Source organism: Canis lupus, chromosome X (genome assembly GCF_048164855.1).
Source record: "Canis lupus baileyi chromosome X, mCanLup2.hap1, whole genome shotgun sequence".
NCBI classification, from domain to species: Eukaryota; Metazoa; Chordata; class Mammalia; order Carnivora; family Canidae; genus Canis; species Canis lupus.
Window position 1 is genome coordinate 74,492,479 of NC_132876.1, and position 26,511 is coordinate 74,518,989.

The 26,511-nt window shown below is 36.8% G+C and overlaps 1 protein-coding gene across 1 annotated transcript in view; it reads right to left on the reverse strand.

Moving 5' to 3' along the window:
- Positions 1-26,511, reverse strand: part of ZC3H12B (zinc finger CCCH-type containing 12B) — a 599,195-nt gene that overhangs the window by 421,533 nt on the left and 151,151 nt on the right. The gene's annotated exons all lie outside the window — the stretch shown is intronic.

The window sequence follows — 26,511 nt, forward strand, 5'->3', positions numbered from 1 at the left end:
AGTCCTCTCTCCCACAGAGTTACAAAATTTGGATTACAATTCCAGGTCAGAAGGCCAATTCAGAAGCACAATGAAAAAGCTACTGGTGGCTCTAAAAAAGGATAAAGGATTCAAGAGACTTCATGACTACAGAATTTAGACCTAATCAGACAGAAATTAAAAACCAATTAAATGAGATGCAATCCAAACTAGAGGTCCTAAAGATGAGGGTTAACGAGGTAGAAGAACGAGAGAGTGATATAGAAGACAAGTTAATGGCAAGGAGGGAAACTGAGGAAAAAAGAGAAAAACAAAAGATCATGAGGATAGGTTAAGGGAAATAAATTACAGGCTCAGAAGGAAAAAAATCGACGTTTAATTGGGATTCCCGAGAGTGCTGAAAGGGACAGAGGTCCAGAATATGTATTTGAACAAAACCTAGCTGAGAACATTCCTAACCTGGGAAGGGAAACAGGCATTCAGATCCAGGAAATAGAGAGACACCCACCCCTAAACCAAAAAAAACCACTCAACACCTCGACATGTAATACTGAAACTTGCAAATTCCAAAGATAAAGAGAAGATCTTTAAAGCAGCAAGAGACAAGAAATCTCTAACTTCTATGGGGAGAAATATTAGATTAACAGCAGACCTCTCCACAGAGACGTGGGAGGCCAGAAAGGGCTGGCAGGATATATTCAGGGTCCTAAATGAGAAGAACATGCAACCAAGAATACTTTATCCAGCAAGGCTCTCATTAAAAATAGAAGGAAAGAGAAAGAGGTTCCAAGATAAGCAGAAACTGAAAGAATATGTGACGAACAACCCAGCTCTGCAAGAAATACTAATGGGGCCCTGAAAAAGAAAGAGAAAGTCCAAAGAAACAATCCACAAAAACAGGGACTGAATAGGTATCATGAAGACACTAAATTCATATATTTCAATTGTAACTCTGAATGTGAATGGGCTTAATGACCCCATCAAAAGGTGCAGGGGTTCAGACTGGAAAAAAAGCAAGACCCATGTACTTGCTATCTACAAGAGACTCATTTAGACATAAGGACACCTACAGCCTGAAAATGAAAGCTTGCAGAACTATTTACCATTCAAATTGTCCTTAAAATAAAGCAGGGGTATCAAACCTCATATCAGATAAAGTTTATACCAAAGACTGTAGTAAGAGATGAAAAGGGACACTATATCATACTTCAAGGATCTATCCACCAAGAGGAATTAACAATCATAAATATTTATGCCCGAATATGGGAGCTGCCAAGTATATCAATCAATTAATAACCAAAGTAAAGACATATTTAGATAATAATACACTTATACTTGGTGACTTGAATGTAGCCCTTTCTACAATCGATAGATATTCTAAGCACAACATCTCCAAAGAAACAAGAGCTTTACATGATACACTAGAGCAGACAGATTTCACAGATATTTACAGAACTTTACAACCAAACACAACTGAATACACATTCTTCTCAAGTGCACATGGAACTTTCTCCAAAAGAGACCACATACTGGATCACAAATCAGGTCTTAACCAATACCAAAAGATTGGGATTGTCCCCTGTATATTTTCAGACCATAATGATTTGAAACTACAACTAAATCACAAGAAGTTTGAAAGGATTTCAAACACGTGAAGGTTAAAGACCATCCTGCTAAAAGATGAAGGGGTCAACCAGGAAGTTAGAGAAGAATTAAAAAGATTCATGGAAACTAATGAGAATGAAGATACAACTGTTCAAAATCTTTGGGATACAGCAAAAGCAGTCCTGAGGGGGAAATATATTGCAATACAAGCATCCATCCAAAACTGGAAAGAACTCAAATACAAAAGCTAACCTTGCACCTAAAGGAGCTGGAGAAAAAAGAGCAAATAGATCCTACATCCAGCAGAAGAAGAGAGTAAATAAAGATTCAAGCAGAACTCAAAAAATTAGAGACGAGAAGAACCATGGAACAGATAAACAAAACCAGGAGTTGTTTCTTTGAAAGAATTAATAAGATAGAAAAACCATTAGCCAGCCTTATTAAAAAGAAAAGAGAGAAGACTCAAATTAATAAAATCATGAATGAGAAAGGAGAGATCACCACCAATACCAAAGAAATACAAATGATCTTAGAAACTTATTATGAGCAGCTTTACGCCAAAAAATTAGGCAACCTAGAAGAAATGGGTGCTTTACTGGAAAATGCACAAACTACGAATACTGAAACAAAAAGAAATAGAAAACCTGAACAGTCCAATAGGAGGAAATTGAAGCAGTCATCAAAAAACTCCAAAGACACAAAGTCCAGGGCCAGATGGCTTCCCTGGGGAATTCTATCAAACGCTTAAAGAAAAAACCATACCTATTCTACTAAGGCTGTTCGGACACATAGAAAGTGATGGAATACTTCCAAACTCATTCTATGAGGCCAGCATCACCTTCATTCCAAAACCAGACAAAGACCCCCCCCCAAAAAAAAAGAATTATAGACCAATATCCCTGATGAACACAGATGCAGAAATTCTCAACAAGATACGAGCCAATAGGATCCAACAATACATTAAGAAGATTATTCACCATGACCAAGTGGGATTTATCCCCTGGATGCAAGGCTGGTTCAACACTCGTAAAGCAATCAATGTCATTGATCATATCAGCAGGAGAAAAAACAAGAACCATATGATCCTCTCAATAGCTGCAGAGAAAGCATTGGACAAAATACAGCATCCATTCCTGATCAAAACTCATCAGAGTGTAGGGATAGAGGGAACACTCCTCAGCATCTTAAAAGCCATCTACGAAAAGCCCACAGCAAATATCTTTTTCAATGGGGAAACACTGGGAGCCTTTCCCCTAAGATCAGGAACACGAGAGGGATGTCCACTCTCACTACTGCTAGTCAACATAATACTAGAAGTCCTAGCCTCAGCAATCAGCCAACAAAAAGAAATAAAAGGCATTCAAATTGGCAATGAAGAAGTCAAACTCTCCCTCTTCACCGATCACATGATACTGTACACAGAAAACACAAAAGACTCTAAAAAATATTATTATCTAAATATTGCTAGAACTCAAACAGCAATTCGGCAGTGTGGCAGGATACAAAATCAATGCCCAGAAGTTAGTGGCATTTCTATACACTAACAATGAGACTGAAGAAAGAGAATTTAAGGAGTCAATCCCATTTCCAATTGCCCCCAAAAGCATAAGATACCTAGGAATAAACCTAACCTAACACATGATACTGTACACAGAAAACACAAAAGACTCTAAAAAATATTATTATCTAAATATTGCTAGAACTCAAACAGCAATTCGGCAGTGTGGCAGGATACAAAATCAATGCCCAGAAGTTAGTGGCATTTCTATACACTAACAATGAGACTGAAGAAAGAGAATTTAAGGAGTCAATCCCATTTCCAATTGCCCCCAAAAGCATAAGATACCTAGGAATAAACCTAACCAAAGAGGTAAAGTATCTATACCTTTAAAACTACAGAACACTTCTGGAAGAAATTGAGGAAGAGACAAAGAGATGGAAAAATATTCCATGATCATGGATTGGAAGAATTAATATTTGAATATGTCAATGTTACCCAGGGCAATTTACACATTTAATGCAATCCCTATCAAAATACCATGGACTTTCTTCAGAGAGTTGGCACAAATCATCTTAAGATTTGTGTGGAATCAGAAAAGACCCTGAATAGCCAGGGGAATATTAAAAAAGAAAACCATAGCTGGGGGTATCACAATGCCAGATTTCAGGTTGTACTACAAAGCTGTGGTCATCAAGACAGTATGGTACTGGCACAAAAGCAGACACATGGATCAATGGAACAGAATAGGAATCCAAAGAGGACCCTCAACTTTATGGTCAACTAATTTTCAACAAAGGAGGAAAGACTATCAACTGGAAAAAAAAATAGTCTCTTCAATAAATGGTGCTGGGAAAATTGGACATCCACATGCAGAAGAATGAAACTGGATCATTCTCTTACACCATACACAAAGATAAACTCAAAGTGGATGAAAGATCTAAATGTGAGACAAGATTCCATGAAAATCCTAGAGGACAGTACAGGCAACACTCTTTTTGAACTTGGCCACAGCAACTTCTTCCAAGATACATCCATGAAGCCAAGAGAAAGAAAAGCAAAATGAACTATTGGGACTTCATCAAGATAAGAAGCTTTGCACAGCAAAAGAAACATTCAACAAAAGTAAAGGACAACCTACAGAGAGGGCGAAGATATTTGCAAATGACGTATCAGATAAAGGGCTAGTATCCAAGATCTATAAAGAACTTATTCAACTCAACACCAAAGAAACAAACAATCCAATCATGAAATGGGCAAAACACATGAATAGAACTCTCACAGAGGAAGGCATAGACATGGCCAAGAAGCACATGAGAAAATGGTCCGCATCACTTGCCATCGGGGAAATACAAATCAAAACCACAATGAGATGCCACCTCACACCAGTGAGGATGGGGAAAATTAATAAGGCAGGAAACAACAAATGTTGGAGAGGATGTGGAGAAAGGGGAACCTTCTTGCACTGTTGGTGCGAATGTGCTGGTGCAGCCACTCTGGAAAACTGTGTGCAGGTTCCTCAAAAAGTTAAAAATAGACCTGTGCTACGATGCAGCAATTGCACTTTGGGGGATTTACCCCAAAGTTATAGATGCAGCAAATGCTGGGACACCTGCACCCCGATGTTGATAGCAGCAATGCCCAAAAATACCCAAACTGTGCAAGTAGCCTCGGTGTCCATCAAAAGGTGAATGGATAAAGAAGATGTATATGTATACAATGGAATATTCCTCAGCCATTAGAAATGACAAATACCCACCATTTGCTTCTTCATGGTTGGAACTGGAGGGTATTATGCTGAGTGAAATAAGTCAGTCGGAGAAGGATAAACATTGTATGGTCTCATTCATTTGGGGAATATAAAAAATAGTGAAAGGGAATGAACGGGAAAGGAGAGAAAGATGAGTGGGAAATATCAGAGAGGGAGACAGAACATGAGAGACTCCTAACTCTGGGAAATGAACTAGGGGTGGTGGAAAAAGAGGTGGGCGGGGGGTGGGGTTGACTGGGTGATGGGCACTGAGGGGGGCACTTGATGGGATGAGCACTGGGTGTTTTGCTATATGTTGGCAAATTGAACTCCAATAAAAAAATAAATAAAATAACTTCAAGAAAAGAAAATCCATGCACAGAAGTCAGTTGGATTTCTATATACGAACAATGAGGCAGAAGAAAATCCAGAAATTGATCCCATTTACAATTGCAGCAAAAGCCATAAGATACCTAGGAATAAACCTTACCCAATAGGTAAAGGAACACTCTAGAATATATATGAAAGAAATGGAGGAAGACACAACTAAATGGCTGCTCGTGGATTGCAAAAACAAATATTGTTAAAATTTGTATGCTACCCAAAGGAATTTACACACTCAATGTAATTCCTATTGAATATCATGAACATTTTTCACATAGGTGGAAAAAAAATCTTAAAATTTGTATGGAAATAAAAAAGACCCCACATAGCCAAAGGAATGTTGAAAATGAAAACCAAAGCTGCAGATATCACAATTCTGGACTTCAAGCTATATTACAAAGCTGTAGTTATCAAGACAGAATGGTACTGGGACACCTGGTTGGCTCACTGTTTAAGCGTCTGCCTTTGGCTCAGGGAGTGATACTGGAGTCTTACGATCAAGTCCCACATCGGGCTCCCTGCATGGAGCCTGCCTCTCCCTCTACCTATGTCTCTGCCTCGCTCTCTCTGTGTCTCTCATGAACAAATAAAATGTTTTAAAAAAGACAGAATTGTACTGGCGCAAAAATAGACACATAGATCAATGGAACAGGATAAGGGACCCAGAAATGTACCCTCACCTCTATGGTCAACTGATCTTCAACAAAGCAGGAAAGAAAATTTAATGGAAAAAAGGCAATCTCTTAACAAATGATGTTGGGAAAATTGGACAGCTATAGGAGAAGAATGAAACTAGACCATTTTCTTACAGCATACACAAAAGTAAACTCAAAATATATAAGAGAACTAAATATGAGACAAGAATCCATCAAAATCATAGAGGAAAACACATGGAACAACCTCCTTTATTTCATCTGCAGCAACTTCTTGCTAGACATGTCTCTAGAAACAAGGGGAAAACAAACAAAAATGGACTACTAGAATTTCATCAAGATAAGAAAAATCTAGTCAAGAAATGGAGAAAGACATGAAGACATTTCTCCAAAAACATTAAAAATGGTTTCCAGACACCTAAAAATATACTCAACATCACTTGGCATTAGGGAAATACAAATCAACACCATGATGAGATACCACCTCACGCTAGTCAGAATGAGTAAAAACTAACTCAGGAAAAACATGTTGGTGAGGATGTAGAGAAAGTAGAACCCTCTTACACTGCTTTTGGGAACACAAACTGGTGCACCCACTCTGGTAAACAATATGGAGGCTTTTCCACATGTTAAAAATAGAACTACCCTACAAATCAACAATTGCACTTCCAGGTATTTATCCAAAGGAAACCAAAACCAAAACCAAATGTTGTGTGTGTCAAGAGGGCACACACAACATAATGTTTAGAACAGCAATGTCCACAATAGCCAAAATAGGGAAAGAGCTGAGATATCCATCAAAAGATGAATGGGGAAAAAAGATGAATGGATATGGAAGAGGTGGTATATACACACAATAGAGTATTACTCAGCCATCAAAAAGAATAAAATATTGCCATTTGCAATGACATGGATGGAACCAGAGGGTATTATGCTAAGTGAAATAATTCAATCTGAGACAGAAAAATACCATGTGATTTAACTCATATGTGGAATTTAAGAAACAAAACAGATGAACAGAGGGATAGGGAAGGAAAAATAAACTTAGATGAAAATTGAAAGGGAGGAAAACCATAAGAGATACTGAACTCTAGGAAATATACTGAGGGTTCCTGAAGGAGAGGTGGGTGGCGAGAAGGGATAATTGGGTGAGGGCACATGAAGCACTGGGTGTTATATACAACTGATGAATCAACAAATTCTAACTCTGAAACTAATAAATTTTTTTAAAAAAATACTAATTCAAAGGGACATTTGTACTCTGATGTTTATATTTATAGCAGCATTCTCTAGAATAGCCAAATTATGGAAAAATCCAAATTATACATCAACTGATGAGTGGGTAAAGAAGTGGTGTAGTGGCAAGATGGCATAAGAGTGGGGGTCCTCAACTCACCTAGTCCCACCAACTTACCTAGATAACTTGCAAATCATCCTGAATACCTTCCTGATATTGAAAGAGAGAACAGGTAGAACGCTACAGAGAGAAGGGTTTTCACTTCTAACAAGGTAGGAAGGTGGAAAACAAATACAAAAGAATCAAGTGGGGTTGGGGCATCGAGAGGAGCCAGGCTAAAGCCTGGAGGTGAAGGCCTGCTGGACAAGAAAGCCAAGCTGCAGAGAAGCAGGAACTTTAAAAATCCACACTATATTATTCCTGGATGGAAAAGTCCTTAGCAGGGAAATCAGGTAGAATCACAGGAGGGGCAGTGAAGCCTCAAGTTTCCTGGAGTTACTAATAAAGGAAGTGCACCCAGGGGAAAGTGCACCACAAACCATGGACAAATCTTGGTAAAGGGCTGGAGTATGCAACCTGGGGAATTTGTGAGAAGCCAGTAGGTTATGTGGACAGCTCCAGACAGAGGTGTCTCCACCCTGCTGCCTTCAGGAGCCACGACCCAGGAGTGAGATTCCAGCAGCACAGGGCCCCAGATCCCAGGGAACCTAGCAGATATATTCTAAGATCCTGCCTTCCCCCCAGGACAGGCAGAGGCGGGGAGGGCACAGGCAACGAGGACTCTCCTGCCACTGGGCACCCTGAAAGCTGTGCAGATCAGTGCACCTGCACAGGGCACAGGAGAATCTAGCCCAGTGTGGACTGGGAGCTGTGGGTGGTTACTGGGGGAACTAACTCGAGAGCTGGAGACCTGGCCTCCCCCAGTGTTGTCATTTCTATCACCTGGTGCCTGGGAGGGGTGGGGCCACTGGGGAACAGAGGCCTCATGGGGTAAACAGCTCCCACTGAGCCCCATATCTGGCAGGGGGCCAGGAAGCTCTGCCAGGTACACAAACCTGAGAATCAGCACAGCAGCCTCTCCCCCAAACGACCAGCTGGAAGAACAGGGGAACAGCAAGTTGTTGACAAAGCAGCACTAGAAAGCTCCAGGGGAAGTCAAGGGATTTACATTATATACAATTAAAGATACCCCTCCTATTTTTTTTCCTTTTTCCAGTATAACTCTTTTTTATATCAGACTTTAAATTTCCAATTGCTTTTCTCTTTACCCACCTTAATTACAGTATTTTACCACCTCTTCATTTTTAAGATTCTTCCGTTTTGACTTTCATATTTCTACATGTACAGATCCTAGATATATTTTCCACTTCTAGATTCCCTTCAACATACTCAACTTAATTTTGGGAGATATACAAGATGTTTTTGTTTTTTATTTGTTTGTTTTGCGTTTTTTGTTTTCTCTGCCTCATTTTGTTCTAATGGCATAAGTTAATACCTTCTAAAACATTACCGGTATGCACACAAAACCGAGTGGTATACCATGCTGGTTCATTCTGTGAGATTCCTCATTGCCATTCTGCCCCCGTCTTTTATGTCATTTATGTTTTGGTGGTCAATTTTGGGGCGTTCTACAAGTATGTCTGGTTTATATAAATTTGGGACTGAGCATCTTCTGACATACAGAACTTAATACACTCAGAGTGAAGAAGATCATCCGCTAGGACACCTCAAGTACACTACATTCTACCTCCACTAAAACTTCTTCACCATCACAATCTCCCAGTCCTCCTTTTTTTCTTCTCTTTCTTCTTTTTTATTCTTTTTACTTTTGTGTCTTTTCTCTTCCTTTTTTTCTTTTTCCCCTCCTTCTTTGGGGTTCTTGGCCTTTTATTTTTTATTACTTTGTTTAAAAATTTGTTTTTCACTTTAGTGGTCCTTTTCTTTTATTTTGTTCTGATCTTTGTTTTCATTTTCTGGTCTCTGACCTTGTCAGAATCATCTAGGGTGAAATTTACTTAGGGCATGGTTGATAATCTTTTTTTAAAGAATATATATATATATATATATATATATATATATATATATATGAGAAAGAGAGAGAGAGAGAGAAAAGCAGAGGGAGAAGTAGGCTCCATGCAGGGAGTCCAATGTGGGACTTGGTCCCGGGACCCTGGGATCACTCCCTGAGCTCAAGGACAGTGTTCAACCACTGAGCCACCCAGGCATCCCTGATATGCTTGACTCAGACCAATCATACACCCAGGCTGCACTGAGCAAAATGACTAGAGAGGAAGAACTCACCACAAAAAAAAAATCAGAAACAGTACTCTACTACACAGTTACAGAATACGGATTAAAATTCAATGTCAGAAAGCCAATTCAGAAGCACAATTATAAAGCTCTGGAAAAAAAAGCATAAAGGATTCAAGAGACTTCATGACTGCAGTTTAGAACTTAGACTGCAATTAAAAATCAATTAAGTGAGATGCAATCCAAACTGGAGGTCCTAACTACTAGGATAATTGAGGTGGAAGAAAGAGTGAGTGACATAGAGGACAAGTTGATGACAAGGAAGGAAGCTGAGGAAAAAAGAGAAAAACATTTAAAAGACTAAGAGGAAAGGTTAAGGGAAATAAATGATAGCCTCAGTAGCAAGAATCTATGTATAATTGGGATTCCAGAAAGCACCAAGAGGGCTAGATGGCCAGAAAGTGTATTTGAACAAATCATAGCTGAGAACTTCCCTAACTTGGGGAGGGAAACAGGCATTCAAATCCAGGAGATAGGTTACCCCCCCCAAAAAAAAATCAATGAAAACCATTCAATACCTCAACATTTAATACTGAAACTTTCAAATTCCAAAGATAAAGAGAAAATCCTTAAAGCAGTGACAACAGATTCTTAACTTTTATGGAGAAAAATCTTATATTAACATCAGACGTCTCCACAAAGACCTGGCAGGTCAGAAAGAGCTGGCAGGATATACTCAGAGTGTTAAATGAGAAGAACATGCAGCCAAGAATACTTTATCCAGCAAGGCTCTCATTCAGAAAAAAAGGAAAGATAAAGGGCTTCCAAGATAGGCAGAAACTGAAAAATTATGTAACCACCAAACCCGCTCTGCAAGAAACACTAAGAGGAAGCCCAAATAAATAATTCACAAAATCAAGAACTGAATAGGCATTATGATAACAATAATTTCATATCGTTCAATAGTAATTCTGAATGTGAATGGGTTTAATGATCACATCAAAAGACACAGGGTTTCAGACTGGATATAAAAGCAATGCCCATCTATTTTCTGTCTGCAAGAGACACATTTTAGACCTACGGACACCTCCAGCATGAAAATGAAATGTTGGAGAACCATTTACCATTCAAATGGTCCTCAACAGAAGGCTTGGGTAGCAATCCTCATATCAGATAAATTAAAGTTTATCCCAAAGACTGTGGTAAGAGATGAAGAGGGACACTATATCATACTTAAAGGGTCTATCCAGCAAGAAGACCTAACAATCATGAATATTTAGGCCCCTAATAGGACCTGTCAAGTATATCAATCAATGAACAAAGTAAAGACAGACTTAGATAATAATACACTAATAATAGGAGACTTCAACACGGCACTTTGTACAAATGACAAACAGATCTTCTAAGGACAACATCACCAAAGAAACAAAGGCTTTAATACCCTCCAGTTCCATCCACGTTGAAGCAAATGGTGGGTATTTGTCGTTTCTAATGGCTGAGTAATATTCCATCGTATACATAAACCACATCTTCTTTATCCATTCATCTTTCGATGGACACCGAGGCTCCTTCCACAGTTTGGCTATTGTGGACTTTGCTGCTATAAACATCAGGGTGCAGGTGTCCCGGGGTTTCATTGCATCTGCATCTTTGGGGTAAATCCCCAGCAGTGCAATTGCAGGTCTATTTTTAACTCTTTGAGGAACTTCCACACAGTTTTCCAGAGTGGCTACACCAGTTCACATTCCCACCAACAGTGTAAGAGGGTTCCCTTTTCTCTGCATCCTATCCAACATTTGTGGTTTAAATGATAAACTGGACCTGATGGATTTCACAGATATACACAGAACTTTCCAACCGAATGCAACTGAATACACATTCCTCTCAAGTGCACATGGAGTTTTATCCACAATAGACAAATACTGGGTCATAAATCAAGTCTCAACCAATACCTAAAGAATGGGATTGTGCCCTTCATATTTTCAGACCACAATGCTTTGAAACTAGAACTCAATCACAAGAAGAAATTTGGAAGAATCTCAAACATGTGGACATTAAAGAGCATCTTTTAAGATGAGTGGGTCAACCAGGAAATTAGAGAAGAATATTTTTTTTTAAAAATGGATACTAATGAAAATGAAGATACAAGATACAACTGTTCAAAAATCTTTGGGACACTGCAAAGCAATCCAAAGAGGGAAATACATCGCAATACAAGCCTCCCTCACAAAATTGGAACAACTTAAATACACAAGCTAACCTTGCACCTAAAGGAACTGGAGAAAGAACAGCAAATAAAACCTGCACCAAGCAGAAGACAGATAATAAAGATACGAGCAGAACTCAATGAAATAGAGACCAGAAGAACTGTAGAACAGATCAACAAAACCAGGAGTTGGTTCTTTGAATGAATTAATAAGATAGATAAACCATTAGCCAGCCTTATTAAAAATAAAATAGAAAAGACTCAAATTAATAAAATCATGAATGAAAGAGAAGAGATCACAACCAACCAATACCAAGGAAATACAAACGATTATACAAACATATTATGAGCAGGTCTACGCCAATAAATTAGGCAATCTAGAAGAAATGGTTGCATTTCTGGAAAATTACAAACTACCAAAACTGGGACAGGAAGAAATAGAAAACCCAATCAGGCTGATAACCGAGGGGGAAATTGAAGCAGTCATCAAAAACCTCCCAAAACACAAAAGTCCAGGACTAGATGTCTTTCAAAGGGAATTCTATCAAACGTTTAAAGCATAAATAACGCCTATTCTACTAAAGCTGTTCAAAAGGACAGAAAGAGATGGAATACTTCCAAATGCGTTTTATGAGGCCTGAATCACCTTAATTCCAAGACCAGACAAAGACCCCACCAAAAAGGAGAATTATAGACCAATATCCCTGATGAACACAGATGCAAAAATTCTCAACAACATTCTAGCCAATAAGATTAAACAGTACATTAAGAAGATTATTCAGCAGGACCAAGTGGTATTTATCCCCAGGATGCAAGACTGGTTCAACACTCATAAAGCAATCAACATGATAGATCATACCAGCAAGAGAAAAACCAAGAACCATATGATCCTCTCAATAGATGCAGAGAAAGCATTTGAAAAAATACAGCATCCATTCCTGATCAAAACTCATTAGAGTGTAGGGATAGAGGGAACACTCCTCAGCATCTTAAAAGCCATCTACAAAAAGCCCACAGCAAATATCATTCTCAATGGGGAAGCACTGGGAGCCTTTCCCCTAAGATCAGGACCACGACAGCGATGTCCACTCTCACCACTGCTATTCAACATAGTACTAGAAGTCCTAGCCTCAGCAATCAGGCAACAAAAAGAAATAAAAGGCATTCAAATTGGCAAAGAAGAATTCAAACTCTCCTTCTTCCCAGATGACATGATACTCTACATAGAAAACCCAAAAGACTGCACCCCAAGATTGCTAGAATTCATACAGCAATTTGGCAGTGTGGCAGGATACAACATCAATGCCCAGAAATCAGTGGCATTTCTATACACTAACAGTGAGACTGAAGAAAGAGAAATTAAGGAAACAATTCCTTTTACAATTGCACCCAAAAGCATATGATATCTAGGAAAAAACCTAACCAAAGAGGTAAAGGATCTATACCCTAAAAACTATGGAACACCTCTGAAAGAAATTGAGGAAGACACAAAGAAATGGAAAAATATTCCATTCTCATGGATTGGAAGAATTAATATTGTGAAAATGTCAATGTTACCCAGGGCAATTTACATGTTCAATGCAATCCCCATCAAAATACCATGGACTTTCTTCAGAGAGTTGGAACAAATAATCTTAAGATTTGTGTGGAATCAGAAAAGACCCTGAATAGTCAGGGGAATATTGAAAAAGAAAACGAGAGACACGGGCATCACAATGCTGGATTCCCAGTTGTACTATAAAGCTGTGATCCACCAGACAGTGTGGTACCGGCACAAAAACAGACACATAAATCAATGGAACAGAATAGAGAACCAAGAAATGGGCCCTCAACTCTATGGTCAACTAATATTTGACAAAGCAGGAAAGTCTATCCACTGGAAAAAGAGCAGTCTCTTCAATAAATGCTGCTGGGAAAATTGGACAGCCACATGCAGAAGAATGAAACCAGACCATTCTGTTACACCATACACAAAGAAAAACTCAAAATAGATGAAAGATCTAAATGTGAGACAATTTCAGCCCGGGTGGCTCAGCAGTTTAGTGCCGCCTTCAGCCTAGGGCCTGATCCTGGAGACCTGGGATCGAGTCCCATGTCTGGTTCCCTGCATGGAGCCTGCTTCTTCCCTCTCTCTGTCTCTGTCTGTCTCTGTCTGTCTCTGTCTCTGTCTCTATCTCTCTCTCTCTGTTTCTCATGAACAAATAAATAAAACCTTTAAAAATAAATAAATGTGAGACAAAAGTCAATTAAAATCCTAGAGGAGAACACAGGCACCAGCCTTTTTGAACTTGGCCACAGCAACTTCTTGTAAGATACATTCACGAAGGCAAGGGAAACAAAGCAAAAATGAACTATTGGGACCTAATCAAGATAAAAAGCTTCTGCACAGCAAAAGAAACAATCAACAAAACTAAAAGACAACCTACAGAATGTCATATTTGCAAATGACATATCAGACAAAGGGCTAGTATCCAAGATCTATAAAGAAGCTACTAAACTCAACACCCAAGAAACAATCCAGTTATGAAATGGGCAAAAGACATGAACAGAAAATTCACCAAAGACATACACATGGCCAACAAGCATATAAGAAAATGCTCCACATCACTTGCCATCAGGAAAATTCAAATCAAAACCACAATGAGATACCACCTCACACCAGTGAGAATGGTGAAAATTAACAAGACATGAAACAACAAATGTTGGAGAGGATGTGGAGAACGGCGAACCCTCTTGCACTGTTGGTGAGAACGTGAACTGGTACAGACACTCTGGAAAACTGTGTGGAGGTTCCTCAAAGAGTTAAAAATATAACTGCTCTATGACCCAGCAATTGCACTGCTGGGGATTTACCCCAAAGATACAGATGCTGTGAAAATCCGAGACACCTACACCCCAATATTTATAGCGGAAATGTCCACAATAGCCAAACTGTGGAAGGAGCCTCAGTGTCCATCAGAAGATGAATGCATAAAGAAAATGTGATCTATATATACAATGGAATATTACTCAGCCTTTAGAAACGACGAATACCCACCTTTTGCTTCAACATGGATGGAATTGGAGGGTATTATGCTGAGTGAAGTAAGTCAATTGGAGAAGGACAAACATTATATGGTTTCTTTCATATGAGGAATATAAAACTAATGAAAGGGATTATAGGGGAAAGGAGAGAAAATGAGTGGGAGATATCAGAAAGGGTGACAGAACATGAGACACTCCTAACTCTGGGAAATGAACAAGGGGTAGTGGAAGGGGAGTTTGGCAGGGGGATAGGGTAACTGAGTGTCAGGCACTGAGGGGGGCACTTGACTTGATGAGCACTGGGTGTTATACTATATGTTGGCAAATCAAACTCCAATTAAAATATATACAAAAATAGGGCAGCCCCAGTGGCGCAGCAGTTTAGTGCCGCCTGCAGCCCAGGGTGTGATCCTGCAGACCCGGGATAGAGTCCCACATCAGGCTCCCTGCATGGAGCCTGCTTCTCCCTCTGCCTGTCTCTCTCTCTCTCTCTCTCTCTCTCTCTCTCTCTGAATAAATAAATAAATAATCTTAAAAATATATATACAAAATAATAAATATAAAATAATAAATATAAAATAATAACTTAACCATAAAATTAATTATATCTTATCATTTACAACATCGTGGATGGAGCTAGAGGATATTATGCTAAGCAAAATTATTCAGCGAGAGGAAGACAAATACCATATGAATTCACTCATATATAGAATTTAAGAAACTAAATTATCTTGCAAAAGAAAAAGAGGCAAATCAAGAAACAGACTCTTAACTACAGAGAATATACTGGTGGTTAAGAAAAGTGAAGTGAGTATGGGAGTGTGTTGAAAAAGTGATGAGGATTAAGGAGTGCACTTGTAATGAGCACCATGTGTTGTCTGCAAATGTTGAATCAGTAACTCTTCCCCTAAAACCAATATTACTCTATATATATTAACTAACTGAAATTTGAATAAAAACTTAAATAATATCTTAAGTATTTAAAAAATCTTAAACACAAATCCAAAAGCATAGATCATGAAAGAAAACATTATAAGCTAGACTCCAAAATTATTTTTTTTGCTCTTTGAAAGACGTTGTTTGTAAAATTAAGTAAGAGAAACCAAAGACTGCATGAAATATTTGAAAACACATATCTCATAAAAGATTTGTGTGTCAGTAGTGCCCAATTATCCCGAAGTTCAGTGATTTACTGGGAAGACTCATAGTATTCAGCATATAGTCATGCTTACATCTTTAACTTACCACAGTAAAAGGATAAACAACAAAATCAGCCAAGGAAAAGTTATGTGTGACAAAATCTGGAAGAAAGCAGATGCAAGCTTCCACAAGTTCTCTCCTAGTAAAGTTAAATGTAATTCCTCCAGCAACAAACTGTGACATGTCAAATCTCGTCTACCAAGTAAACTCATTTGAGACTTGGTGCCCATTTTGGAGTTTTGGGGGGTGAGAAAGGAGTGGACAGGTCACAAAGCAATTTTATGCCTGGTATATACCACAATTCCAGACTACCAAAAGGAAAGCAGGTGTTCAACATAAATCACACTGTTTCTACAAGCAGTTTAGACACAGTGAATAATTCTTATGAGGAAATCATAGGAACCATACCAAAATCCAAGTTCCTAGATTCAGGCCAAAGGCCAATCTTGTAAGCAGGTTTTTAAAAGGACAGTGCTTTCTACACAACTTGTATCTAAAATACATAGAGCACTTTGTAAAATTGCATAATATATAAACAACCTAATATAAAAAGGGAAAAGTATTTGAACACTTTACCAAAGAACATATAAAGATGGTAAATAAGTGCATGAGAAAGGCACAGATGGCTTCTGTGGTAAATTGCACCAAACATTCAAAAAAAAGAAATGGATAAAGAAGATGTGGTCTATGTATACAATGGAATATTACTCGGCCATTAGAAACGACAAATACCCACCATTTGCTTCCACGTGGATGGAACTGGAGGGTATTATGCTGAGTGAAATAAGTCAATCGGAGAAGGACAAACATTATATGGTCTCATTCATTTGGAGAATATAAAAAATAGTGAAAGGGGATAAAGGGGAAAGGAGAAAAATGAGTGGGAAATATCAGAAAGGGAGACAGAACATGAAAGACTCCTAACTCTGGGAAATGAACTAGGGGTGGTGGAAGGGGTGGTGGGTGGGGGGTGGGGGTGACTGGGTGACGGGTACTGAGGTGGGCACTTGACGGGATGAGCACTGGGTGTTATTCTATATTTTGACAAATTGAACACCAATAAAGAATAAATGTATAAAAAAGAAATGGTAATAAATGGACATAAACTCTTAGAAAATTGAAGAGAATAGTATATTTCCTAGCTTACCTATCAGGCATTCATTACCATATAATGAAGTCAAAAACATGAAAAAAAAAGCCACAGACCAATCAGTGTCTCTACTGAACATAGAATACTGTCACATGTTAAAACTATTTTTTGCCAGCTTTTTTTTGGTAATTTCAGGGAATTTTTGCTATAAAGGAATTTTAAAAATGCCAACATACCTAAGAGTCAGGTCTAAAGTTTCCTGGTATATATTTAATACTGACTGCTCTGTAATATCTGACATTCGTGCACTCATTGAACTAGCATTTATTGGGCCCCTCTTATATTCCATGCAATGTATGAGGTTCTGGGACATAAATAGTATCTCTGATTTTGAAAAGCAGTTCTTACAAAGCCATTCATTAACTGAGCAATCTTGGGGAAGTTACTTACATTCCCTAAGCCTCAGTTTTCTTATCAGTAAAATGCACATAACAGTATATACTCCATACAACTCATATGAAAGTTGCCCTTTATGTTGTGAGAAAGAGCTAACCTAACTAGAAAAAGAATTCCCTGATCTTACATATTTCAACAAAAGGCCCTCTCCATCCTTCCCCAATGCTAGGGACCCTTTGTTAAATCACTTCTATAAAGCCAAGTCCCCTCTTCTTTTTCTTTGAGATGGTCCCCATTAATGAATGTTATCCCTATTAAAATAGCTGAATAAAATTAATTTCCTTATTTGTCTGCTGTTTTGTTTTTCACAAAAGTTTATGTAACATATGTGTAAAATATTCAATTTGTGCCTGACTCAAAGAAAGGTCTCAGAAAGGTTACAATGTTAATATGAAAAAGTTAAATCACAATTATATACCATTAAACACCAATAAAATTACTAAAATCAAACACACTAATAATAAAGTCCAAATACTGGCAAATATGTGGAGTAACTGGAAGCCTGGCATGTTAGTAATTGAATGACAAATGCTGAAAAACACAGGCAGTTTCTTACAATGTACCCTCATACACTTACCCTCTGACCCAGCAATCCCACTCTTAGGTATGTAAATTTAAGACACAAATGTAAACCTGCGTTCACACAAAAATCTGTGCACTAATTTTTATATTAGCTTTATTCATAATAACCAAAATTTAGAAATAACCCACATGTTCTTCAACTGGTGAATGAATATTGTATGTATTGTATGTAGCACATTCATGCAATGGACTACTCAGATTTCAAAAGAAACACTTTTACACTCTATGGTATGGATAAATTTCAAATGGATTATGGAAAGTGAAAAAAAGTAAGATTATGAAACCTGCATGTTATATTTTTTCATTTATGTAACACTATAAAAAATTTTAAAGTATAGGGAAAGAAAATAGATTAGTGGCTACTGGAAGCTGAGATAGAAGTTAAGGAATGATACAAAGGTAGATAATGGAATTTTTTAAGGCAATGGAAACTTTACATATCTTGATTTTTGTGGTAGTTACAAGACCATGCATTTGTAAAAATCATAGAACTGTATACGAGAAAGGATGAATTTTTCTATATGAAAATTATATCTCAATAAACCTAAAGAGTAATAACACTTCCTTCATGAAAGAAGGTGTTGGCAGAAATCTCTCCATTGGAAAGCAATAACTGCTCCTTTGCAGCTGCCCCCCCTCTACTGGTTTCCAGACTATTAATTAGAATTAAATCATGCTGGAACAGATAAGGAAGGAAATAAATTACACCTCCAAGGATTAGCGAATACTATATAGTATACCTTGCAAGGAGTAAGAGCTAATGTTAAACATCTTGTCCTGGGCCTCTTTTGATATCTGTATATCCTTCTGAGTAAATGTCTATTTATGGGTTTTGCCCATTTTCTAATAAGATTTCTTTTTTGCAGTTGAATTTTTGAGAATTATTTCTGTAACCTGGTTGCAGGTTTCACATTAAGTTCAAACCATTTTGAGTTTATTTTTGTATATGGTGTAAAAAAAGTGGTTGTTTTATTCTTTTGCATGTAGTTGTCCAGTTTTCCCAGGATAATTTATTGAAGACATTGTTTTTCCCATTGTATATTATTGATCTTATGTCATAGATTAATTGACTATATAAGCATGGGTATATGCCTGGGCTTTGTATTCTGCTCAAATGATATATGTGTCTATTTTCGCACCAGTACTATACTGTTTTGATTACTATAGCTTTAAAATATACCTTGAAATCTGAAATTGTGATGCCTCCAGCTTTGTTCTTTCTCAAGATTGCTTTGGCTATTTAAGGTTCTTTCTGGTTCCACACGAATTTTAAAAATTTGTTCTAGTTCTTCAAAAATGACTACTGATAAAAAAAAATGACTACTGATATTTTGATAGGAACCACACTGAATCTGTACATTGCATTGGGTAATATGGACATTTTAACAATAGTAATTCTTCAAATCAATGACCATAGTGTATCTTACCATTTCTTTGTGTTATCTTCAATTTTTTTCTCAATGTTCCATAATTTTGAGTACAGGTCTTTCACCTTCTTGGATGTTTATCCCTAGGTATTTTATTCATTTTTGGTGTAATTGTAAATGAGATTTTTTTAAAAAATGCTGTTACTTTGTTATTAGTATGTAGAAATGCAACAGAGTTCTGCATATTCATTTTTGTATCATGCAACTCTACAGAATTCACTTACTAGTTTCTAAGAGTGTTTTTTTGCTGACATTGAGTCTTCTTTATATAGTATCATGTCATCTACAAATAGTGAAAGTTTTACTTCTTCCTTACCAATTCAGAATTTTTTTTCCTTGCTGATTACTATAGCTAGAATTTCAAGTACTATGAGTAAAAGTAATGAGAGTGGACACCTTTGTTTTTGAGTATAGAGGAAAAACTTTCAGCGTTTCAACATCAAGTAGGATGTTAACAGTGCATTTGTAATATACAGCCTTATGGCCTGTGTGTTTCCTCTAAACCGACTTTGTTGAGAGTTTCTATCATGATTGTATGTTGTATTTTGTCAAATGCTATTTCTACATCTATTGAGATGATCATGATTTTTATTTTTCATTTTGTTAATGTGGTGAATCATGCTGATTTACATATACTGATCCATCTCTACATCCCTGAAATAAGTACCACTTAATTGTATTAAATGATCCATTTAATGTATTGCTGAATACAGTTTGCATATTTTCTTGAAAATTATTACATCTGTTTCATCAGATATTGGTATCTAATTTCCCTTTCCTGTTGTAAGTCTCATTTTGGTATTATAGTAATGCTGTCACAAAATAAATTTGGAAGCATTCTTCTTAAATATATAAGAAAAGTTTGAGATGCCTGGGTGGCTCAGTGGTTAAGCATCTGCCTTTGGCCCAGGGTGTGATCCCGGAGTCCTGAGATCGAGTCCTGCATCGGGCTCCCTGCATGGAGCCTGTTTCTATCTCTGCCTCTGTCTCTCTGTGTCTCTCATGAATAAATAAATAAAATCTTGAAAAAAAAGAAAAGCTTGTAAAGGGTGGGTATTAACTCCTTATAATGTTTGGTAGAATTCACCTGTAAATCCATCTGGTCCAGGTCCTTTGTTTCTTTGAAATATTTTGATTGCCAATTCAATTTCATTACTAGTAATTTGCTCATGCTTGCTATTTTCTCTTTAATCAGTTTTGGAAGACTGTATATTTCTAGGAATTTGTCCATTTCTTCAAATTTTTCCAATATGTTGTCAGATAATTTTTATATCATTCTGTTATACTTCTTTGTATTTCCGTGGGATCAGTTATAACTTCTTTTATTTATTATTTGAGTCCTTTTTTCCCCTTGACTGTAGTTAAAGATTTGTCAGTTTTGTTTTAGACAAAATCATCACTCTGATAAGCTTTTTCCACAGTTGTTTTTAGTCTCAGTCATTTATTTTTGTCCTAATCTTTAAAAAAAGATTTTATTTATCTATTCCTGAGAGACACGCAGAGAGAGGCAGAGACATAGGCAGAGGGAGAAGCCAGCTCCCCGAGGGGAACTCAATGGGGGACTCGATCCTAGGAGTGCAGGATCACAACCTAAGCCAAAGGCAGATGCTCAACCAGTGAGCCACCCAGGTAACCCACTCTAATCTTTATTATTTTCCTTCCTTAGACAAAGTTTGGGATTTGTTCATCTTTTTCTAATTCCTTTAAGTGTAAAGTTAGATTGTTATTTCATATGTTCTTCTTTCTTGAGATAAGCCTGTATTGCTACACACTTTCCTCTTAGAATTGCTTTTGCTACATTTGAACCACTGTTTTAAGTATTATTTGCCTCAACTTTTTTTTCCTTTTTAACTTTCTCTTTGATCTATTGGTTGACCCACTGGTTGTTTAGTAGCATTTTGTTTAGCCACCATATATGTATACTTGAGGGTTTTTTCTCAAGTTTTTTCACATAATTGATTTCCAAATCAACATTGCTGTAGTTGGAAAAGATGCATGATACAATTCCTAACTACTTAAATTTACTGAGACTTGATTTGTGGCCTAACATGTTATTTATTTTGGAAAATGTTCCATGGACATGAAAAGAATGCGTATAATGCTGATGTTGGATGAAATGTTCTACATATACATGTTGGGTTCTTCTGGTCTAATGTGTTGTTCAAAGACACTATTTCCTCGTTGGTTTTCAGTCTGAATAATCTATCCATTGATGTAAGTGGGGTGTTAAGTTCCTCTACTAATATTGTATTATTCCTAATTCCTCTTTTTATGTTTAATAATGTTTTCCATATATATTTAGAGATTCTTATGTTGAGTATGTAGATATTTATAATTTTTATATTCTCTTGTTGGATTGATTCCTTTATTATTGTGTAATATCCTTTGTGTCCACTGTGGCACCCTTGGTTTTAATGTATACATATTTTTGGCATAAGCATTGCTACCCAACTTGTCTTTTCTTCAGTTGAATTTTCTAAAATATCTTTTTCCATTCCTTGACTTTTAGTCCATATGTGTTTTAAGTCTGAAGACTATTGTAGGCAGCAAAAAAGGGTAATTTTTATCTACTCATTCCACTAGGTCTTTTGATAGAAGTGAGTCAAAATTTTATTCTATTAATGTTAATTACAGTATAGCTAGCATATGGTGCATTCTAGAAACTTATCAACTACCAAAACTGAAACTTTTCTACCAAGCAATAGAAAATTGGAATAGACCCATAACTAGCAAGGAAATTGAAGCAGTAATCAAAAATCTCATGAAAAAAAAGAGTCCAGAGCCACGTGGCTTCCTAGGAGAATTCAAATATACATTTAAAGAGGAACTAATAATTTTTCTTCTGAAGCTATTCCAAAAACCAGAAATGGAAAGAAAACTTCCAAATTCATTCTATGAGGCCAGCATTACCTTGATCCCAAAACCAGACAAAGGCGCCATCATAAAAGGAGAATTACAGACCAATATCCCTGATAAATATGGATCCCAAACTTCTCACCATGATACTAGCCAATAAAATGGAACAGTATATTAAAAAGATTATTCAACCAGATCAAGTGGGATATATTCCTGGGTTGCAAGGGTGGTTCAACATTCACAAATCAATCAATGTAATACGCCATATTAATAAAAGAAAGGACAAGAACCATATGATCCTCTCAATTGATGCAGAAAAAGCATTTAACAAAATAAAAATAAGTCAGTCGGAGAAGGACAAACATTATATGTTCTCATTCATTTGGGGAATATAAATAATAGTGAAAGGGAATATAAGGGAAGGGAGAAGAAATGTGTGGGAAATATCAGAAAGGGAGACAGAACGTAAAGACTGCTAACTCTGGGAAACGAACTAGGGGTGGTAGAAGGGGAGAAGGGCGGGGGGTGGGAGTGAATGGGTGACGGGCACTGGGGGTTATTCTGTATGCTAGTAAATTGAACACCAATAAAAAAATAAAAATAATAAAAATTAAAAATAAAAAAACAAAATACAGTATCCTTTCTTGATTAAAACTCTGCACAGTATAGAGAACATACATTAATGTCATAAAGGCATAAACAAAAAGCCCACAGCTAATATCATCCTGAATGAGGAAAAACTGAGATATTTTCTTTTATGGTCAGTAGCACAACAGAGATGTCCACTCTCACCACTATGTTGTTTAACATAGTACTAGAATTGCTAAGTACACCTTAGCAATCAGAGAACAAAAAGGAAAACAAAAGGCATTCAAATTGGCAAAGAAGTCAAATTCTCACTCTTTGCAGATTACATGATACTTTATGTGGAAAATCCACAAGACTCCACCCCAAAACTGCTAGAACCCATACAGGAATTCAGGAATGTGGTGGGATATAAAATCAACACACAGAAATCAGTTGCATTTCTATACACTAACAATAAGACAGAAGAAAGAGAAATTAAGGAATCTATGTCATTTACAATTGCAGCAAAAACCATAAGAACCTAGGAAGAACCTAACCAAAGAGGTAAAGGATCTGTAGCCTAAAAACTACAGAACATTTATGAAAGAAATTAAGGAAGACCCAAAGAGATAGAAAACCTTCCATGCTCATGGATTAGAATAAATATTGTTGAAATGTCTATGCTACCCAGAGCAATCTACACATTCAGTGCAATTACTATCAAAATACTAGCCACAATTTTTCACAGAGCTGAAACAAATAATCCTAAAATTTATATGGAATGGAAAAGATTCCGAATAGCCAGAAGGATGTTGAGAAAGAAAACCAAAGCTGGGGTATCACAATGCTGGACATCAAGCTATTTTACAAAACTATAATCATGAAAACAGAATGGTATTGGTACAAAAACAAACACATGGATCAATGAAACAGAATACAGAACCCAGAAATGGACTCTCAACTCTATTGTCAATTAATCTTCAACAAAGAGGAATAAATATCTAATGGAGAAAAAACAATCTAATTTAACAAATGGTGTTGGGAAAATTGTACAGTCACATGTAGAAGAAACCGGACCATCTTCTTACACCATATACAAAAATAAACTCAAAATGGATGAAAGACTTTAATGTGAGACAGGAATCCATCAAAATTCTAGAGATTAACACAGGCAGGAACCTATTTGATCTTAGCCACAGCAACTTCTTGCTAGACACGATTCCAAAGGCAAGTGATACATAAGCAAAAATGAACTATTGGGACTTCGTCAGGATAAAAGGTTTTTCACAGCAAAGGAAATAGTCAACAATACTAAAGAGCAATCTATGGAATGGGAGAAGATATTTGCAAATGACATTTCAGGTAAGGGGCTAGTATCAAAGATCTATAGAGAATTATCAAACTGAACACCCAAAAATCAAATAATACAGTCAAGAAATGGACAGAAGACATAAACAGACATTTCTCCAAAGAAGACATACAAATAGCCAACAGACACATGAAAAAAATGCTCCACATCACTTGGCATCAGGGAAATACAAATCAAAACCACAATGATATACCACTTCACACCAGTCAGAATGGCTAAAATTAACAGCCCAGGAAACAATAGATGTCAGCAAGGATGTGGAGAAATGGGAACCCTCTTCTACTGTTGGCGAGAATGCAAGCTGTTACAGCCACTCTGGATAACAGTATGGAGGTTCCTCAACAAGCTAAAAATTTACCTATCCTATGACTCAGCAATTGCACTACTAAGTATTTACCCAAAGATACAAATATAGTGATCCAAAGGGGCACACACATTCCAATGTTTATAGCAGCAATGTCAACAATAGCCAAATTATGGAAAGAGCTGAATGTACACACATGCACACACACACACACACACACACACACACTGGAATATTACTCAGCCATCAGAAAGGATGAAATATTACCATTTACATTGACCTAGATGGAACTCAGGATGTTATGCTGAGGAAATAACTCAGAGAAGGACAATTATCACATGGTTTCACTCATATAACAAATATAAGAAACAGCGCAGAGGATCATAGGGGAAGGGAGGGAAAACACAGTGGGAATAAATCAGAGAGGGAGACAAACCATAGAGTCTCTTAACTAAGGGAAAGAAGTTGATGGTTTCTGGAGGGAGACAGGTTAGGGGATGGGGTAAATGTGTGAAGCATATTAAGGAGGACATGTCATGTGATGAGCACCTGGTGTTATATGTAACTGATGACTTACTGAACTCTACATTTGAATCTAATGATATACTATATGTTGGCTAATTGAAGTTCAATTAAAAATTTTAATTAAATTTAAAAGTGGAATCTGTTTAATGGTTAATCTCTCTTTTTTCCTTTTCTCATTTGTATTGTTTCTTAAACTCCACATATGAGTGAAATCATATCATATTTGCTTTCCTCTGACTGACTTATTTCACTTAGCGTTATACTCTGTAGTTCCATCTATATCCTTGCAAATGGCAAGATTTCATTTTAATGACTGAATAATACAGATATACCACATCTTCTTACCTATTAATCTACTGACAGGCACATGATCTTCTTCCATAATGTGGGTATTATAAATAATGCTGCTATAAACATAGGGGTGAATATATCCCTTTGAATTAGTGTTTTTGTATTTTGAGGGTAATTGCCCTATAGTGCAATTACTGAATCATAGGGTAGTTCTATTTTTAAATTTTTGAAAAACCTCTATACTCTCTTCCACAATGACCCTGGCAGTTTACATTCCCAGCAAAAGTGCAAGAGGGTTCCTTTTTCTTCAAATCCTTGCCAATGCTTATTCCTTCTTGTTTTTTTATTTTAGCCATTCTGACAAGATATCCATTGAGAGAGACAATATCCCATTGTAGTTTTGACTTGCATTTCCCTGATGATGAGTTATGTTGAGCATCTCTTTGTTTGTCTGTTAGGCCATCAGTGTGTCTTCTTTGGAGAAATGTTTGTTCATATCTTCTGTCCATTTTTAAATCAGAACATTAATTTATTTGGTGTTGAGTTGTTTCAGTTATTAATATATTCTAGATACTAACACTTTATTGAAGTTGTCATTTTCAAACATCTCTCATTTCAATACACTTTCTTTTAGTTTTGTTTTTTTCCAAATAGTTTATTTTTACTTTTATTCCCCTTGCCTCAGGAGGCATATCTAGAAAAAGGATGCTAAGGATGATGTCAGAGACATTACTGCCTGTCTCTCACCTAGAATTGTTATGGTTTCAGATCTCACATTTAGGTAACTAATCCATTTTGAATTGTTTTATGTGTATGGTGTAAAAGTGGTCCACTTTCCTTCTTTTGCTGACCAGTTTCCCCAACACCATTTGTTCAAGAGACTTTTTACCATTGTATATTCCTTTCTTCTTTGTCAAAGATTAATTGACCATATAATTGTGGGATTACCTTTGGGTTTTCTACACTGTTTCATTGGTCTATGTGCCTGTTTTTGTGCCAGTACCATACTGTTTTGATTACTACAGTTTTGTCATAAAACATGAAGTCTGAAATTATAATACCTCCATATTTGCTTTATTTTTCAAGATTACTTTGGCTATTTGGGATTGTAAATTTTAAGATTGTTTTTTCTAGCTCAGTGAAAAATATTGGTGATATTTTGATGGGGATTACAATAAATGTGTAGATTGCTTTGGGTAATACAGACATATTAACAATATGTGTTCTTCCAATTCATGAGCATAGAATGTCTTTGCAT